The sequence below is a fragment of the Saimiri boliviensis genome, chromosome 6 (assembly GCF_048565385.1).
Source record: "Saimiri boliviensis isolate mSaiBol1 chromosome 6, mSaiBol1.pri, whole genome shotgun sequence".
Lineage (NCBI taxonomy): Eukaryota > Metazoa > Chordata > Mammalia > Primates > Cebidae > Saimiri > Saimiri boliviensis.
Window position 1 is genome coordinate 29219784 of NC_133454.1, and position 19391 is coordinate 29239174.

Here is a 19391-nt window from a genome sequence, read left to right on the forward strand (position 1 = left end):
AGGTTTTTCTCTTTACAGCCTGTTCTCCAATGCACTCTAAAATGTCCAAACGCAGCTTTTAGAAGAAACGTGTTTCTACCTCGCTGAATCTAAACATAGATGCAACTTCCTAAAAGGAACCAACACACAGCAGATGAGTTCGTAAGAAGCGGGTCTTCTGTGTTTTAAACGCATTAATACTGCTAACTCTTATATGCGTCTCTAGGGCTGGAAATGACTGTTTCTACATTCTCCAAAGAAAGGGTTTCTTAACTGCTTCAAACACACATCAGTTTAACTCTGGAAGTTGAATACACACATTGACAAACATACTGCTAGATAGCTCCGTTTTGGTTTTAGAGCAAGATTTTCCCTTTACAGCATGTTCTCCCATGCACTCTGGAATGTCCAAACGCAGCTTTTAGAAGAAACGTGTTTCTACCTCACTGAATCTAAACATAGATGCAACTTCCTAAAAGGAAGCAACACACAGCAGATGAGTTTGTAAGAAGCGGGTTTTCTGTGTTTTAAATGCATTCTTACTTCTAACTCTTAACATGCGTTTCTAGGGCTGGAAATGACTGTTTCTACATTCTCCAAAGAAAGGTTTCTGAACTGCTGCAAACACACATCAGTTTAACTCTGAAAGTTGAATTAACACATTGACAAACATACTGCTAGATAGCTCCGTTTTGGTTTTAGAGCAAGATTTTCTCTTTACAGCATGTTCTCCCATGCACTCTAGAATGTCCAAACGCAGCTTTTAGAAGAAACGTGTTTCTACCTCACTGAATCTAAACATAGATGCAACTTCCTAAAGGAAACCAACACACAGCAGATGAGTTTGTAAGAAGCGGGTCTTCTGTGTTTTAAACGCATTAATACTGCTAACTCTTATATGCGTCTCTAGGGCTGGAAATGACTTTTTCTGCATTCTCCAAAGAAAGGGTTTCTGAACTGCTGCAAACACACATCAGTTTAACTCTGGAAGTGGAATACACACATTGACAAACATTCTGCTAGATAGCTTCGTTTTGGTTTTAGAGCAAGGTATTTCTCTTTACAGCATGTTCTCCCATGCACTCTGGAATGTCCAAACGCAGCTTTTAGAAGAAACGTGTTTCTACCTCGCTGAATCTAAACATAGATGCAACTTCCTAAAAGGAACCAACACACAGCAGATGAGTTTGTAAGAAGCGGGTTTTCTGTGTTTTAAACGCATTATTACTTCTAACTCTTACATGCGTTTCTAGGGCTGGAAATGACTGTTTCTACATTCTCCAAAGAAAGGGTTTCTGAACTGCTGCAAACACACATCAGTTTAACTCTGAAAGTTGAATACACACATTGACAAACATACTGCTAGATAGCTCCGTTTTGGTTTTAGAGCAAGATTTTCTCTTTACAGCATGTTCTCCCATGCACTCTGGAATGTCCAAACGCAGCTTTTAGAAGAAACGTGTTTCTACCTCGCTGAATCTAAACATAGATGCAACTTCCTAAAAGGAACCAACACACAGCAGATGAGTTTGTAAGAAGCAGCTTTTCTGTGTTTTAAACGCATTTTTACTGCTAACTCTTATATGCGTTTCTAGGGCTGGAAATGACTGTTTCTACATTCTCCAAAGAAAGGGTTTCTGAACTGCTGCAAACACAAATCAGTTTAACTCTGGAAGTGGAATACACACATTGACAAACATTCTGCTAGATAGCTTCATTCTGGTTTTAGAACAAGGTATTTCTCTTTACAGCATGTTCTCCCATGCACTCTGGAATGTCCAAACGCAGCTTTTAGAAGAAACGTGTTTCTACCTCTCTGAATCTAAACATAAATGCAACTTTCTAAAAGGAACCAACACACAGCAGATGAGTTTGTAAGAAGCGGGTTTTCTGTGTTTTAAACGCATTCTTACTTCTAACTCTTACATGCGTTTCAAGGGCTGGAAATGACTGTTTCTACATTCTCCAAAGAAAGGGTTTCTGAACTGCTGCAAACACACATCAGTTTAACTCTGAAAGTTAAATACACAGATTGACAAACATACTGCTAGATAGCTCCGTTTTGGTTTTAGAGCAAGATTTTCTCATTACAGCATGTTCTCCCATGCACTCTAGAATGTCCAAACGCAGCTTTTAGAGGAAACGTGTTTCTACCTCGCTGAATCTAAACATAGATGCAACTGCCTAAAAGGAACCAACACACAGCAGATGAGTTTGTTAGAAGCGGGTTTTCTGTGCTTTAAACGCATTCTTACTGCTAACTCTTACATGCGTTTCTAGGGCTGGAAATGACTGTTTCTACATTCTCCAAAGAAAGGGTTTCTGAACTGCTGCAAACACACATCAGTTTAACTCTGGAAGTGGAATACACACATTGACAAACATACTGCTAGATAGCTCCGTTTTGGTTTTAGAGCAAGATTTTCTCTTTACAGCATGTTCTCCCAAGCACTCTAGAATGTCCAAACGAAGCTTTTAGAAGAAACGTGTTTCTACCTCGCTGAATCTAAACATAGATGCAACTGCCTAAAAGGAACCAACACACAGCAGATGAGTTTGTTAGAAGCGGGTTTTCTGTGTTTTAAACGCATTCTTACTGCTAACTCTTACATGCGTTTCTAGGGCTGGAAATGACTCTTTCTACATTCTACAAAGAAAGGGTTTCTAAACTGCTTCAAAAACACATCAGTTTAACTCTGGAAGTGGAATACACACATTGACAAACATACTGCTAGATAGCTCCGTTTTGGTTTTAGAGCAAGATTTTCTCTTTACAGCATGTTCTCCCATGCACTCTGCAATGTCCAAACGCAGCTTTTAGATGAAACGTGTTTCTACCTCGCTGAATCTAAACATAGATGCAATTTCCTAAAAGAAACCAACACACAGCAGATGAGTTTGTAAGAAGCGGGTCTTCTGTGTTTTAAACGCATTAATACTGCTAACTCTTATATGCGTCTCTAGGGCTGGAAATGAGTTTTTCTGCATTCTCCAAAGAAAGGGTTTCTGAACTGCTGCAAACACACATCAGTTTAACTCTTGAAGTGGAATACACACATTGACAAACATTCTGCTAGATAGCTTCGTTTTGGTTGTAGAGCAACGTATTTCTCTTTACAGCATGTTCTCCCATGCACTCTGGAATGTCCAAACGCAGCTTTTAGAAGAAACGTGTTTCTACCTCGCTGAATCTAAACATAGATGCAACTTCCTAAAAGGAACCAACACACAGCAGATGAGTTTGTAAGAAGCGGGTTTTCTGTGTTTTAAACGCATTCTTACTTCTAACTCTTACATGCGTTTCTAGGGCTGGAAATGACTGTTTCTACATTCTCCAAAGAAAGGGTTTCTGAACTGCTGCAAACACACATCAGTTTAACTCTGAAAGTTAAATACACACATTGACAAACATACTGCTAGATAGCTCCGTTTTGGTTTTAGAGCAAGATTTTCTCATTACAGCATGTTCTCCCATGCACTCTAGAATGTCCAAACGCAGCTTTTAGAGGAAACGTGTTTCTACCTCGCTGAATCTAAACATAGATGCAACTGCCTAAAAGGAACCAACACACAGCAGATGAGTTTGTTAGAAGCGGGTTTTCTGTGTTTTAAACGCATTCTTACTGCTAACTCTTACATGCGTTTCTAGGGCTGGAAATGACTGTTTCTACATTCTCCAAAGAAAGGGTTTCTGAACTGCTGCAAACACACATCAGTTTAACTCTGGAAGTTGAATACACACATTGACAACCATTCTGCTAGATAGCTCCGTTTTGGTTTTAGAGCAAGGTATTTCTCTTTACAGCCTGTTCTCCAATCCACTCTGGAATGTCCAAACGCAGCTTTTAGAAGAAACGTGTTTCTACCTCGCCGAATCTAAACATAGATGCAACTTCCTAAAAGGAACCAACGCACAGCAGATGAGTTTGTAAGAAGCGGGTTTTCTGTATTTTGAACGCATTTTTACTGCTAACTCTTACATGCGTTTCTAGGGCTGGAAATGACTGTTTCTACATTCTCCAAACAAAGGGTTTCTGAACTGCTGCAAACACACATCAGTATAACTCTGGAAGTGAAATACACACATTGACAAACATTCTGCTAGATAGCTCCGTTTTGGTTTTAGAGCAAGGTTTTTCTCTTTACAGCCTGTTCTCCAATGCACTCTGGAATGTCCAAAGGCAGCTTTTAGAAGAAACGTGTTTCTACCTCTCTAAATCTAAACATAGATGCAACTTTCTAAAAGGAACCAACACACAGCAGATGAGTTTGTAAGAAGCGGGTTTTCTGTGTTTTAAACGCATTCTTACTTCTAACTCTTACATGCGTTTCTAGGGCTGGAAATGACTGTTTCTACATTCTCCAAAGAAAGGGTTTCTGAACTGCTGCAAACACACATCAGTTTAACTCTGAAAGTTGAATACACACATTGACAAACATACTGCTAGATAGCTCCGTTTTGGTTTTAGAGCAAGATTTTCTCTTTACAGCATGTTCTCCCAAGCACTCTAGAATGTCCAAACGAAGCTTTTAGAAGAAACGTGTTTCTACCTCGCTGAATCTAAACATAGATGCAACTGCCTAAAAGGAACCAACACACAGCAGATGAGTTTGTTAGAAGCGGGTTTTCTGTGTTTTAAACGCATTCTTACTGCTAACTCTTACATGCGTTTCTAGGGCTGTAAATGACTGTTTCTACATTCTACAAAGAAAGGGTTTCTAAACTGCTTCAAAAACACATCAGTTTAACTCTGGAAGTGGAATACACACATTGACAAACATACTGCTAGATAGCTCCGTTTTGGTTTTAGAGCAAGATTTTCTCTTTGCAGCATGTTCTCCCATGCACTCTGGAATGTCCAAACGCAGCTTTTAGAATGAACGTGTTTCTACCTCGCTGAATCTAAACATAGATGCAACTTCCTAAAAGAAACCAACACAAAGCAGATGAGTTTGTAAGAAGCGGGTCTTCTGTGTTTTAAACGCATTAATACTGCTAACTCTTATATGCGTCTCTAGGGCTGGAAATGAGTTTTTCTGCATTCTCCAAAGAAAGGGTTTCTGAACTGCTGCAAACACACATCAGTTTAACTCTTGAAGTGGAATACACACATTGACAAACATTCTGCTAGATAGCTTCGTTTTGGTTGTAGAGCAACGTATTTCTCTTTACAGCATGTTCTCCCATGCACTCTGGAATGTCCAAATGCAGCTTTTAGAAGAAACGTGTTTCTACCTCGCTGAATCTAAACATAGATGCAGCTTACTAAAAGGAACCAACACACAGCAGATGAGTTTGTAAGAAGCGGGTTTTCTGTGTTTTAAACGCATTCTTACTTCTAACTCTTACATGCGTTTCTAGGGCTGGAAATGACTGTTTCTACATTCTCCAAAGAAAGGGTTTCTGAACTGCTGCAAACACACATCAGTTTAACTCTGAAAGTTGAATACACACATTGACAAAGATACTGCTAGATAGCTCCGTTTTGGTTTTAGAGCAAGATTTTCTCTTTACGGCATTTTCTCCCATCATCTCTGGAATGTCCAAACGCAGCTTTTAGAAGAAACGTGTTTCTACGTCGCTGAATCTAAACATAGATGCAACTTCCTAAAAGGAACCAACACACAGCCGATGAGTTTGTAAGAAGCGGGTTTTCTGTGTTTTAAACGCATTCTTACTTCTAACACTTACATGCGTTTCTAGGGCTGGAAATGACTGTTTCTACATTCTACAAAGAAAGGGTTTCTGAACTGCTTCAAACACACATCAGTTTACCTCTGAAAGTTGAATACACACATTGACAAACATACTGCTAGATAGCTCCGTTTTGGTTTTAGAGCAAGATTTTCTCTTTACAACATGTTCTCCCATGCACTTTGTAATGTCCAAACGCAGCTTTTAGAAGAGACGTGCTTCTACCTCGCTGAATCTAAACATAGACGCAACTTCCTAAAAAGAACCAACACACAGCAGATGAGTTTGTAAGAAGCGGGTTTTCTGTGTTTTAAACGCATTCTTACTGCTAACTTTTACATGCGTTTCTAGGGCTGGAAATGACTGTTTCTACATTCTACAAAGAAAGGGTTTCTGAACTGCTGCAAACACACATCAGTTTAACTCTGGAAGTTAAACATAAACATTGACAAACATTCTGCTAGATAGCTCCGTTTTGGTTTTAGAGCAAGGTTTTTCTCTTTACAGCCTGTTCTCCAATGCACTCTAAAATGTCCAAACGCAGCTTTTAGAAGAAACGTGTTTCTACGTCGCTGAATCTAAACATAGATGCAACTTCCTAAAAGGAACCAACACACAGCAGATGAGTTTGTAAGAAGCAGGTCTTCTGTGTTTTAAACGCATTAATACTGCTAACTCTTATATGCGTCTCTAGGGCTGGAAATGACTGTTTCTACATTCTCCAAAGAAAGGGTTTCTTAACTGCTTCAAACACACATCAGTTTAACTCTGGAAGTTGAATACACACATTGACAAACATACTGCTAGATAGCTCCGTTTTGGTTTTAGAGCAAGATTTTCCCTTTACAGCATGTTCTCCCATGCACTCTGGAATGTCCAAACGCAGCTATTAGAAGAAACGTGTTTCTACCTCGCTTAATCTAAACGTAGATGCAACTTCCTAAAAGGAACCAACACACAGCAGATGAGTTTGTAAGAAGCGGGTTTTCTGTGTTTTAAACGCTTTCTTACTGCTAACTCTTACATGCGTTTCTAGGGCTGGAAATGACTGTTTCTACATTCTCCAAAGAAAGGGTTTCGGAACTGCTGCAAACACACATCAGTTTAACTCTGAAAGTTGAATACACACATTGACAAACATACTGCTAGATAGCTCCGTTTTGGTTTTAGAGCAAGATTTTCTCTTTACAGCATGTTCTCCCAAGCACTCTAGAATGTCCAAACGAAGCTTTTAGAAGAAACGTGTTTCTACCTCGCTGAATCTAAACATAGATGCAACTGCCTAAAAGGAACCAACACACAGCAGATGAGTTTGTTAGAAGCGGGTTTTCTGTGTTTTAAACGCATTCTTACTGCTAACTCTTACATGCGTTTCTAGGGCTGGAAATGACTGTTTCTACATTCTACAAAGAAAGGGTTTCTAAACTGCTTCAAAAACACATCAGTTTAACTCAGGAAGTGGAATACACACATTGACAAACATACTGCTAGATAGCTCCGTTTTGGTTTTAGAGCAAGATTTTCTCTTTACAGCATGTTCTCCCATGCACTCTGGAATGTCCAAACGCAGCTTTTAGAAGAAACGTGTTTCTACCTCGCTGAATCTAAACATAGATGCAACTTCCTAAAAGAAACCAACACACAGCAGATGAGTTTGTAAGAAGCGGGTCTTCTGTGTTTTAAACGCATTAATACTGCTAACTCTTATATGCGTCTCTAGGGCTGGAAATGAGTTTTTCTGCATTCTCCAAAGAAAGGGTTTCTGAACTGCTGCAAACACACATCAGTTTAACTCTTGAAGTGGAATACACACATTGACAAACATTCTCCTAGATAGCTTCGTTTTGGTTGTAGAGCAACGTATTTCTCTTTACAGCATGTTCTCCCATGCACTCTGGAATGTCCAAATGCAGCTTTTAGAAGAAACGTGTTTCTACCTCGCTGAATCTAAACATAGATGCAGCTTACTAAAAGGAACCAACACACAGCAGATGAGTTTGTAAGAAGCGGGTTTTCTGTGTTTTAAACGCATTCTTACTTCTAACTCTTACATGCGTTTCTAGGGCTGGAAATGACTGTTTCTACATTCTCCAAAGAAAGGGTTTCTGAACTGCTGCAAACACACATCAGTTTAACTCTGAAAGTTGAATACACACATTGACAAAGATACTGCTAGATAGCTCCGTTTTGGTTTTAGAGCAAGATTTTCTCTTTACGGCATTTTCTCCCATCATCTCTGGAATGTCCAAACGCAGCTTTTAGAAGAAACGTGTTTCTACGTCGCTGAATCTAAACATAGATGCAACTTCCTAAAAGGAACCAACACACAGCCGATGAGTTTGTAAGAAGCGGGTTTTCTGTGTTTTAAACGCATTCATACTTCTAACACTTACATGCGTTTCTAGGGCTGGAAATGACTGTTTCTACATTCTACAAAGAAAGGGTTTCTGAACTGCTTCAAACACACATCAGTTTACCTCTGAAAGTTGAATACACACATTGACAAACATACTGCTAGATAGCTCCGTTTTGGTTTTAGAGCAAGATTTTCTCTTTACAGCATGTTCTCCCATGCACTTTGTAATGTCCAAACGCAGCTTTTAGAAGAGACGTGCTTCTACCTCGCTGAATCTAAACATAGACGCAACTTCCTAAAAAGAACCAACACACAGCAGATGAGTTTGTAAGAAGCGGGTTTTCTGTGTTTTAAACGCATTCTTACTGCTAACTTTTACAGGCGTTTCTAGGGCTGGAAATGACTGTTTCTACATTCTACAAAGAAAGGGTTTCTGAACTGCTGCAAACACACATCAGTTTAACTCTGGAAGTTAAACATAAACATTGACAAACATTCTGCTAGATAGCTCCGTTTTGGTTTTAGAGCAAGGTTTTTCTCTTTACAGCCTGTTCTCCAATGCACTCTAAAATGTCCAAACGCAGCTATTAGAAGAAACGTGTTTCTACGTCGCTGAATCTAAACATAGATGCAACTTCCTAAAAGGAACCAACACACAGCAGATGAGTTTGTAAGAAGCAGGTCTTCTGTGTTTTAAACGCATTAATACTGCTAACTCTTATATGCGTCTCTAGGGCTGGAAATGACTGTTTCTACATTCTCCAAAGAAAGGGTTTCTTAACTGCTTCAAACACACATCAGTTTAACTCTGGAAGTTGAATACACACATTGACAAACATACTGCTAGATAGCTCCGTTTTGGTTTTAGAGCAAGATTTTCCCTTTACAGCATGTTCTCCCATGCACTCTGGAATGTCCAAACGCAGCTATTAGAAGAAACGTGTTTCTACCTCGCTTAATCTAAACGTAGATGCAACTTCCTAAAAGGAACCAACACACAGCAGATGAGTTTGTAAGAAGCGGGTTTTCTGTGTTTTAAACGCTTTCTTACTGCTAACTCTTACATGCGTTTCTAGGGCTGGAAATGACTGTTTCTACATTCTCCAAAGAAAGGGTTTCGGAACTGCTGCAAACACACATCAGTTTAACTCTGAAAGTTGAATACACACATTGACAAACATACTGCTAGATAGCTCCGTTTTGGTTTTAGAGCAAGATTTTCTCTTTACAGCATGTTCTCCCAAGCACTCTAGAATGTCCAAACGAAGCTTTTAGAAGAAACGTGTTTCTACCTCGCTGAATCTAAACATAGATGCAACTGCCTAAAAGGAACCAACACACAGCAGATGAGTTTGTTAGAAGCGGGTTTTCTGTGTTTTAAACGCATTCTTACTGCTAACTCTTACATGCGTTTCTAGGGCTGGAAATGACTGTTTCTACATTCTACAAAGAAAGGGTTTCTAAACTGCTTCAAAAACACATCAGTTTAACTCAGGAAGTGGAATACACACATTGACAAACATACTGCTAGATAGCTCCGTTTTGGTTTTAGAGCAAGATTTTCTCTTTACAGCATGTTCTCCCATGCACTCTGGAATGTCCAAACGCAGCTTTTAGAAGAAACGTGTTTCTACCTCGCTGAATCTAAACATAGATGCAACTTCCTAAAAGAAACCAACACACAGCAGATGAGTTTGTAAGAAGCGGGTCTTCTGTGTTTTAAACGCATTAATACTGCTAACTCTTATATGCGTCTCTAGGGCTGGAAATGAGTTTTTCTGCATTCTCCAAAGAAAGGGTTTCTGAACTGCTGCAAACACACATCAGTTTAACTCTTGAAGTGGAATACACACATTGACAAACATTCTCCTAGATAGCTTCGTTTTGGTTGTAGAGCAACGTATTTCTCTTTACAGCATGTTCTCCCATGCACTCTGGAATGTCCAAATGCAGCTTTTAGAAGAAACGTGTTTCTACCTCGCTGAATCTAAACATAGATGCAGCTTACTAAAAGGAACCAACACACAGCAGATGAGTTTGTAAGAAGCGGGTTTTCTGTGTTTTAAACGCATTCTTACTTCTAACTCTTACATGCGTTTCTAGGGCTGGAAATGACTGTTTCTACATTCTCCAAAGAAAGGGTTTCTGAACTGCTGCAAACACACATCAGTTTAACTCTGAAAGTTGAATACACACATTGACAAAGATACTGCTAGATAGCTCCGTTTTGGTTTTAGAGCAAGATTTTCTCTTTACGGCATTTTCTCCCATCATCTCTGGAATGTCCAAACGCAGCTTTTAGAAGAAACGTGTTTCTACGTCGCTGAATCTAAACATAGATGCAACTTCCTAAAAGGAACCAACACACAGCCGATGAGTTTGTAAGAAGCGGGTTTTCTGTGTTTTAAACGCATTCATACTTCTAACACTTACATGCGTTTCTAGGGCTGGAAATGACTGTTTCTACATTCTACAAAGAAAGGGTTTCTGAACTGCTTCAAACACACATCAGTTTACCTCTGAAAGTTGAATACACACATTGACAAACATACTGCTAGATAGCTCCGTTTTGGTTTTAGAGCAAGATTTTCTCTTTACAGCATGTTCTCCCATGCACTTTGTAATGTCCAAACGCAGCTTTTAGAAGAGACGTGCTTCTACCTCGCTGAATCTAAACATAGACGCAACTTCCTAAAAAGAACCAACACACAGCAGATGAGTTTGTAAGAAGCGGGTTTTCTGTGTTTTAAACGCATTCTTACTGCTAACTTTTACAGGCGTTTCTAGGGCTGGAAATGACTGTTTCTACATTCTACAAAGAAAGGGTTTCTGAACTGCTGCAAACACACATCAGTTTAACTCTGGAAGTTAAACATAAACATTGACAAACATTCTGCTAGATAGCTCCGTTTTGGTTTTAGAGCAAGGTTTTTCTCTTTACAGCCTGTTCTCCAATGCACTCTAAAATGTCCAAACGCAGCTTTTAGAAGAAACGTGTTTCTACGTCGCTGAATCTAAACATAGATGCAACTTCCTAAAAGGAACCAACACACAGCAGATGAGTTTGTAAGAAGCGGGTCTTCTGTGTTTTAAACGCATTAATACTGCTAAATCTTATATGCGTCTCTAGGGCTGGAAATGACTGTTTCTACATTCTCCAAAGAAAGGGTTTCTTAACTGCTTCAAACACACATCAGTTTAACTCTGGAAGTTGAATACACACATTGACATACATACTGCTAGATAGCTCCGTTTTGGTTTTAGAGCAAGATTTTCCCTTTACAGCATGTTCTCCCATGCACTCTGGAATGTCCAAACGCAGCTATTAGAAGAAACGTGTTTCTACCTCGCTTAATCTAAACGTAGATGCAACTTCCTAAAAGGAACCAACACACAGCAGATGAGTTTGTAAGAAGCGGGTTTTCTGTGTTTTAAACGCATTCTTACTGCTAACTCTTACATGCGTTTCTAGGGCTGGAAATGACTGTTTCTACATTCTCCAAAGAAAGGGTTTCGGAACTGCTGCAAACACACATCAGTTTAACTCTGAAAGTTGAATACACACATTGACAAACATACTGCTAGATAGCTCCGTTTTGGTTTTAGAGCAAGATTTTCTCTTTACAGCATGTTCTCCCAAGCACTCTAGAATGTCCAAACGAAGCTTTTAGAAGAAACGTGTTTCTACCTCGCTGAATCTAAACATAGATGCAACTGCCTAAAAGGAACCAACACACAGCAGATGAGTTTGTTAGAAGCCGGTTTTCTGTGTTTTAAACGCATTCTTACTGCTAACTCTTACATGCGTTTCTAGGGCTGGAAATGACTGTTTCTACATTCTACAAAGAAAGGGTTTCTAAACTGCTTCAAAAACACATCAGTTTAACTCAGGAAGTGGAATACACACATTGACAAACATACTGCTAGATAGCTCCGTTTTGGTTTTAGAGCAAGATTTTCTCTTTACAGCATGTTCTCCCATGCACTCTGGAATGTCCAAACGCAGCTTTTAGAAGAAACGTGTTTCTACCTCGCTGAATCTAAACACAGATGCAACTTCCTAAAAGAAACCAACACACAGCAGATGAGTTTGTAAGAAGCGGGTCTTCTGTGTTTTAAACGCATTAATACTGCTAACTCTTATATCCGTCTCTAGGGCTGGAAATGAGTTTTTCTGCATTCTCCAAAGAAAGGGTTTCTGAACTGCTGCAAACACACATCAGTTTAACTCTGAAAGTTGAATACACACTTTGACAAACATACTGCTAGATAGCTCCGTTTTGGTTTTAGAGCAAGATTTTCTCTTTACAGCATGTTCTCCCATGCACTCTGGAATGTCCAAACGCAGCTTTTAGAAGAAACGTGTTTCTACCTCGCCGAATATAAAAATAGATGCAACTTCCTAAAAGGAACCAACGCACAGCAGATGAGTTTGTAAGAAGCGGGTTTTCTGTGTTTTAAACGCATTCTTACTTCTAACTCTTAACATGCGTTTCTAGTGCTGGAAATGACTGTTTCTACATTCTCCAAAGGAAGGGTTTCTGAACTGCTGCAAACACACATCAGTTTAACTCTGAAAGTTGAATACACACATTGACAAACATACTGCTAGATAGCTCCGTTTTGATTTTAGAGCAAGATTTTCTCTTTACAGCTTGTTCTCCCATGCACTCTGGAATGTCCAAATGCAGCTTTTAGAAGAAATGTGTTTCTACCTCGCTTAATCTAAACATAGATGCAACTTCCTAAAAGGAAACAACACACAGCAGATGAGTTTGTAAGAAGCGGGTTTTCTGTGTTTTAAACGCATTCTTACTGCTAACTCTTACATGCGTTTCTAGGGCTGGAAATGACTGTTTCTACATTCTCCAAACAAAGGGTTTCTGAACTGCTGCAAACAAACATTAGTTTAACTCTGGTAGTTGAATACACACTTTGACAAACATTCTGCTAGATAGCTCCGTTTTGGTTTTAGAGCAAGGTTTTCTCTTTACAGTCTGTTCTCCAATGCACTCTGGAATGTCCAAACGCAGCTTTTAGAAGAAACGTGTTTCTACCTCGCTGAATCTAAACATAGATGCAACTTCCTAAAAGGAACCAACACACAGCAGATGAGTTTGTAAGAAGCGGGTTTTCTGTGTATTAAACGCATTCTTACTTCTAACACTTACATACGTTTCTAGGGCTGGAAATGACTGTTTCTACATTCTCCAAAGAAAGCGTTTCTGAACTGCTTCAAACACACATCAGTTTAACTCTGGACGTTGAATACACACATTGACAAACATACTGCTAGATAGCTTCGTTTTGGTTTTAGAGCAAGATTTTCTCTTTACAGCATGTTCTCCCATGCACTTTGTAATGTCCAAACGCCGCTTTTAGAAGAGACGTGTTTCTACCTCGCTGAATCTAAACATAGACCCAACTTCCTAAAAAGAACCAACACACAGCAGATGAGTTTGTAAGAAGCGGGTTTTCTGTGTTTTAAACGCATTCTTACTGCTAACTTTTACATGCGTTTCTAGGGCTGGAAATGACTGTTTCCACATTCTCCAAAGAAAGGGTTTCTGAACTGCTGCAAACACACATCAGTTTAACTCTGAAAGTTGAATATACACATTGACAAACATACTGCTAGATAGCTCCGTTTTGGTTTTAGAGCAAGATTTTCTCTTTACAGCATGTTCTCCCATGCACTCTAGAATGTCCAAACGCAGCTTTTAGAAGAAACGTGTTTCTACCTCTCTGAATCTAAACATAGATGCAACTTCCTAAAAGGAACCAACACACAGCAGATGAGTTTGTTAGAAGCGGGTTTTCTGTGTTTTAAACGCATTCTTACTGCTAACTCTTACATGCGTTTCTAGGGCTGGAAATGACAGTTTCTACATTCTCCAAAGAAAGGGTTTCTGAACTGCTGCAAACACACATCAGTTTAACTCTGGAAGTTGAATATAAACATTGACAAACATTCTGCTAGATAACTCCGTTTTGGTTTTAGAGCAAGGTTTTTCTCTTTAGAGCCTGTTCTCCCATGCACTCTGGAATGTCCAAACGCAGCTTTTAGAAGAAACGTGTTTCTACCTCGCTGAATCTAAACATAGATGCAACTGCCTAAAAGGAACCAACACACAGCAGATGAGTTTGTAAGAAGCGGGTCTTCTGTGTTTTAAAAGCATTAATACTGCTAACTCTTATATGCGTCTCTAGGGCTGGAAATGACTTTTTCTACATTCTCCAAAGAAAGGGTTTCTGAACTGCTGCAAACACACATCAGCATAACTCTGGAAGTGGAATACACACATTGACAAACATTCTGCTAGATAGCTCCGTTTTGGTTTTAGAGCAAGGTTTTTCTCTTTACAGCCTGTTCTCCAATGCACTCTGGAATGTCCAAACGCAGCTTTTAGAAGAAACGTGTTTCTTCCTCGCTGAATCTAAACATAGATGCAACTTCCTAAAAGGAACCAACACACAGCAGATGAGTTTGTAAGAAGCGGGTTTTCTGTGTTTTAAACGCATTCTTACTGCTAACTCTTACATGCGTTTCTAGGGCTGGAAATGACTGTTTCTACATTCTCCAAAAAAAGGGTTTCTGAACTGCTTCAAACACACATCAGTTTAATTCTGGAAGTTGAATACACACATTGACAAACATACTGCTAGATAGCTCCGTTTTGGTTTTAGAGCAAGATTTTCTCTTTACAGCATGTTCTCCCATACACTCTGGAATGTCCAAACGCAGCTTTCAGAAGAAACGTGTTTCTACCTCGCTGAATCTAAACATAGATGCAACTTCCTAAAAGGAACCAACACACAGCAGATGAGTTTGTAAGAAGCGGGTCTTCTGTGTTTTAAACGCATTCTTACTTCTAACTCTTAACATGCGTTTCTAGGGCTGGAAATGACTGTTTCTACATTCTCCAAAGAAAGGGTTTCTGAACTGCTGCAAACACACATCAGTTTAACTCTGAAAGTTGAATACACACATTGACAAACATACTGCTAGATAGCTCCGTTTTGGTTTTAGAGCAAGATTTTCTCTTTACAGCATGTTCTCCCATGCACTCTGGAATGTCCAAACGCAGCTTTTAGAAGAAACGTGTTTCTACCTCGCCGAATATAAAAATAGATGCAACTTCCTAAAAGGAACCAACGCACAGCAGATGAGTTTGTAAGAAGCGGGTTTTCTGTGTTTTAAACGCATTCTTACTTCTAACTCTTAACATGCGTTTCTAGTGCTGGAAATGACTGTTTCTACATTCTCCAAAGAAAGGGTTTCTGAACTGCTGCAAACACACATCAGTTTAACTCTGAAAGTTGAATACACACATTGACAAACATACTGCTAGATAGCTCCGTTTTGAATTTAGAGCAAGATTTTCTCTTTACAGCTTGTTCTCCCATGCACTCTGGAATGTCCAAATGCAGCTTTTAGAAGAAACGTGTTTCTACCTCGCTTAATCTAAACATAGATGCAACTTCCTAAAAGGAAACAACACACAGCAGATGAGTTTGTAAGAAGCGGGTTTTCTGTGTTTTAAACGCATTCTTACTGCTAACTCTTACATGCGTTTCTAGGGCTGGAAATGACTGTTTCTACATTCTCCAAAGAAAGGGTTTCTGAACTGCTGCAAACAAACATCAATTTAACTCTGGTAGTTGAATACACACTTTGACAAACATTCTGCTAGATAGCTCCGTTTTGGTTTTAGAGCAAGGTTTTTCTCTTTACAGTCTGTTCTCCAATGCACTCTGGAATGTCCAAACGCAGCTTTTAGAAGAAACGTGTTTCTACCTCGCTTAATCTAAACATAGATGCAACTTCCTAAAAGGAACCAACACACAGCAGATGAGTTTGTAAGAAGCGGGTTTTCTGTGTATTAAACGCATTCTTACTTCTAACTCTTACATGCGTTTCTAGGGCTGGAAATGACTGTTTCCACATTCTCCAAAGAAAGGGTTTCTGAACTGCTGCAAACACACATCAGTTTAACTCTGAAAGTTGAATATACACATTGACAAACATACTGCTAGATAGCTCCGTTTTGGTTTTAGAGCAAGATTTTCTCTTTACAGCATGTTCTCCCATGCACTCTAGAATGTCCAAACGCAGCTTTTAGAAGAAACGTGTTTCTACCTCTCTGAATCTAAACATAGATGCAACTTCCTAAAAGGAACCAACACACAGCAGATGAGTTTGTTAGAAGCGGGTTTTCTGTGTTTTAAACGCATTCTTACTGCTAACTCTTACATGCGTTTCTAGGGCTGGAAATGACAGTTTCTACATTCTCCAAAGAAAGGGTTTCTGAACTGCTGCAAACACACATCAGTTTAACTCTGGAAGTTGAATATAAACATTGACAAACATTCTGCTAGATAACTCCGTTTTGGTTTTAGAGCAAGGTTTTTCTCTTTAGAGCCTGTTCTCCCATGCACTCTGGAATGTCCAAACGCAGCTTTTAGAAGAAACGTGTTTCTACCTCGCTGAATCTAAACATAGATGCAACTGCCTAAAAGGAACCAACACACAGCAGATGAGTTTGTAAGAAGCGGGTCTTCTGTGTTTTAAAAGCATTAATACTGCTAACTCTTATATGCGTCTCTAGGGCTGGAAATGACTTTTTCTACATTCTCCAAAGAAAGGGTTTCTGAACTGCTGCAAACACACATCAGCATAACTCTGGAAGTGGAATACACACATTGACAAACATTCTGCTAGATAGCTCCGTTTTGGTTTTAGAGCAAGGTTTTTCTCTTTACAGCCTGTTCTCCAATGCACTCTGGAATGTCCAAACGCAGCTTTTAGAAGAAACGTGTTTCTACCTCGCTGAATCTAAACATAGATGCAACTTCCTAAAAGGAACCAACACACAGCAGATGAGTTTGTAAGAAGCGGGTTTTCTGTGTTTTAAACGCATTCTTACTGCTAACTCTTACATGCGTTTCTAGGGCTGGAAATGACTGTTTCTACATTCTCCAAAAAAAGGGTTTCTGAACTGCTTCAAACACACATCAGTTTAATTCTGGAAGTTGAATACACACATTGACAAACATACTGCTAGATAGCTCCGTTTTGGTTTTAGAGCAAGATTTTCTCTTTACAGCATGTTCTCCCATACACTCTGGAATGTCCAAACGCAGCTTTCAGAAGAAACGTGTTTCTACCTCGCTGAATCTAAACATAGATGCAACTTCCTAAAAGGAACCAACACACAGCAGATGAGTTTGTAAGAAGCGGGTCTTCTGTGTTTTAAACGCATTCTTACTTCTAACTCTTAACATGCGTTTCTAGGGCTGGAAATGACTGTTTCTACATTCTCCAAAGAAAGGGTTTCTGAACTGCTGCAAACACACATCAGTTTAACTCTGAAAGTTGAATACACACATTGACAAACATACTGCTAGATAGCTCCGTTTTGGTTTTAGAGCAAGATTTTCTCTTTACAGCATGTTCTCCCATGCACTCTGGAATGTCCAAACGCAGCTTTTAGAAGAAACGTGTTTCTACCTCGCCGAATATAAAAATAGATGCAACTTCCTAAAAGGAACCAACGCACAGCAGATGAGTTTGTAAGAAGCGGGTTTTCTGTGTTTTAAACGCATTCTTACTTCTAACTCTTAACATGCGTTTCTAGTGCTGGAAATGACTGTTTCTACATTCTCCAAAGAAAGGGTTTCTGAACTGCTGCAAACACACATCAGTTTAACTCTGAAAGTTGAATACACACATTGACAAACATACTGCTAGATAGCTCCGTTTTGAATTTAGAGCAAGATTTTCTCTTTACAGCTTGTTCTCCCATGCACTCTGGAATGTCCAAATGCAGCTTTTAGAAGAAACGTGTTTCTACCTCGCTTAATCTAAACATAGATGCAACTTCCTAAAAGGAAACAACACACAGCAGATGAGTTTGTAAGAAGCGGGTTTTCTGTGTTTTAAACGCATTCTTACTGCTAACTCTTACATGCGTTTCTAGGGCTGGAAATGACTGTTTCTACATTCTCCAAAGAAAGGGTTTCTGAACTGCTGCAAACAAACATCAATTTAACTCTGGTAGTTGAATACACACTTTGACAAACATTCTGCTAGATAGCTCCGTTTTGGTTTTAGAGCAAGGTTTTTCTCTTTACAGTCTGTTCTCCAATGCACTCTGGAATGTCCAAACGCAGCTTTTAGAAGAAACGTGTTTCTACCTCGCTTAATCTAAACATAGATGCAACTTCCTAAAAGGAACCAACACACAGCAGATGAGTTTGTAAGAAGCGGGTTTTCTGTGTATTAAACGCATTCTTACTTCTAACTCTTACATACGTTTCTAGGGCTGGAAATGACTGTTTCTACATTCTCCAAAGAAAGGGTTTCTGAACTGCTTCAAACACACATCAGTTTAACTCTGGACGTTGAATACACACATTGACAAACATACTGCTAGATAGCTTCGTTTTGTCTTTAGAGCAAGATTTTCTCTTTACAGCATGTTCTCCCATGCACTTTGTAATGTCCAAACGCCGCTTTTAGAAGAGACGTGTTTCTACCTCGCTGAATCTAAACATAGACCCAACTTCCTAAAAAGAACCAACACACAGCAGATGAGTTTGTAAGAAGCGGGTTTTCTGTGTTTTAAACGCATTCTTACTGCTAACTTTTACATGCGTTTCTAGGGCTGGAAATGACTGTTTCCACATTCTCCAAAGAAAGGGTTTCTGAACTGCTGCAAACACACATCAGTTTAACTCTGAAAGTTGAATATACACATTGACAAACATACTGCTAGATAGCTCCGTTTTGGTTTTAGAGCAAGATTTTCTCTTTACAGCATGTTCTCCCATGCACTCTAGAATGTCCAAACGCAGCTTTTAGAAGAAACGTGTTTCTACCTCTCTGAATCTAAACATAGATGCAACTTCCTAAAAGGAACCAACACACAGCAGATGAGTTTGTTAGAAGCGGGTTTTCTGTGTTTTAAACGCATTCTTACTGCTAACTCTTACATGCGTTTCTAGGGCTGGAAATGACTGTTTCTACATTCTCCAAACAAAGGGTTTCTGAACTGCTGCAAACAAACATCAGTTTAACTCTGGTAGTTGAATACACACTTTGAGAAACATTCTGCTAGATAGCTCCGTTTTGGTTTTAGAGCAAGGTTTTTCTCTTTACAGTCTGTTCTCCAATGCACTCTGGAATGTCCAAACGCAGCTTTTAGAAGAAACGTGTTTCTACCTCGCTTAATCTAAACATAGATGCAACTTCCTAAAAGGAACCAACACACAGCAGATGAGTTTGTAAGAAGCGGGTTTTCTGTGTATTAAACGCATTCTTACTTCTAACTCTTACATACGTTTCTAGGGCTGGAAATG